The sequence below is a fragment of the Pleurodeles waltl genome, chromosome 8 (genome assembly GCF_031143425.1).
Source record: "Pleurodeles waltl isolate 20211129_DDA chromosome 8, aPleWal1.hap1.20221129, whole genome shotgun sequence".
NCBI classification, from domain to species: Eukaryota; Metazoa; Chordata; class Amphibia; order Caudata; family Salamandridae; genus Pleurodeles; species Pleurodeles waltl.
The window spans coordinates 48,472,910-48,474,436 of record NC_090447.1 but is presented as its reverse complement, the minus strand read 5'-3'; positions in this window follow the sequence as shown (position 1 = coordinate 48,474,436).

The following is a 1,527-nucleotide window of genomic DNA, read 5'->3' as shown; positions in this document are numbered from 1 at the left end:
ACAGACCGAGCAGACATAGGACCTTGAGGACTGGAACAACCGCTCCTTTTTGAAACATTGGAATCAACGCCATAAATGTCCTGGATCTGCTGAGGCGGAGAATAGGCCCCATTCAATGTTGTATCCAGTACTGCCCCTACAAACAGGAGGCATTGAGAGGGCTCCAGGTAAGACTTGGGCATGTTTACCGTAAAACCCAGACTGAACAACAACTGCGTTGCCATTTGGAGGTGATGCAGCACAAGCTCTGGAGACTTGGCTTTGATCAGCCAGTCATCCAGGTAAGGGAATACCGATATTCCCTTCCTTCTGAGATGCGCTGCAACCACCGCCATCACCTTCGTAAAGACTCGAGGTGCGGAAGTGAGACCAAAAGGAAGGACTGTAAACTGATAGTGTTGTGACCCCACCACAAACCAGAGATACTTCCTGTGTGACTTGAGAATGGGGATATGAAAGTAAGCATCCTGCAAGTCTACCAACACCATCCAATCCGCTTTGTTCACTGCCAAAAGCATCTGCGCTAGAGTCAGCATCTTGAATTTCTCCTGTTTGAGGAACCAATTCAAAATCCTCAGATCCAGGATAGGTCTCAATCGATCATCCTTCTTGGGAATCAGGAAATATCTCGAATAGCATCCCTGACCCCTTTCCTGCTCTGGAACCAACTCCACTGCGCCTTTTGATAAAAGGACCTGAACCTTCTACTGAAGTAACAGGAGATGATCCTCTGAACAAAACGAAGGACAGGGAGGGATGGTAGGGGGAAACTCCCGAAAGGGAAGGGCATACCCTTTCCCCACAATATTCAGTAACTCCCACTCATGGAGAAAATGAAATAACCTTCCCCCTATGGGAGAAGCATGACTTAAAATGGATGGAAAACTAGGGCTGCTTTCCTTGTTGCGCTCCCACAAAGGAAGATGTGGCAGGGTGCTGCTGGGTGGTTCCTTGCATTCTAACCCTCACCCGTCCTCTAAAGGACCTATATGAAAGGTTGGCAGACTGTTGAGTCGTGGATTGAGGCCTTCCATGAAAAGCAGCTCCATGGCCAAACCCTCTAAATCTCTGAAAGGACCTGAAAGGAGTAGATGTGGAAGCCTGCAGTCCCAAAGACTTTGCTGTGGCTCCACTATCTTTGAAGCGCTCTAAGGCAGAGTCTGCTTTGGCCCCAAACAACTTTTCTCCGTCGAAAGGAAGGTCTACTAAAGTGGTCTGGACGTCTGATGAAAACCCAGAAGACCTCAGCCACGCATGTCTCCTAGCGGCAACTGAAGTACCCATCATCCTGGCCACCGAGTCTGTAGTATCCAGACCAGACTGGATGATCTGTTTGGCCGCAGCTTGGGTGTCCGACAGGAGTTCATGGAACTGTCCCTGCATATCCTGCGGCAAGTTAGGCACTACAGATCTAGCTGTGCCCATCAGGGCATGCACATATCTACCCAACACACAGGTAGCTTTAACCGACTTCAGGGCCATACTGCAGGAAGCAAAAAGTCTTCTTAACCGTCTGCTCCATCCTCT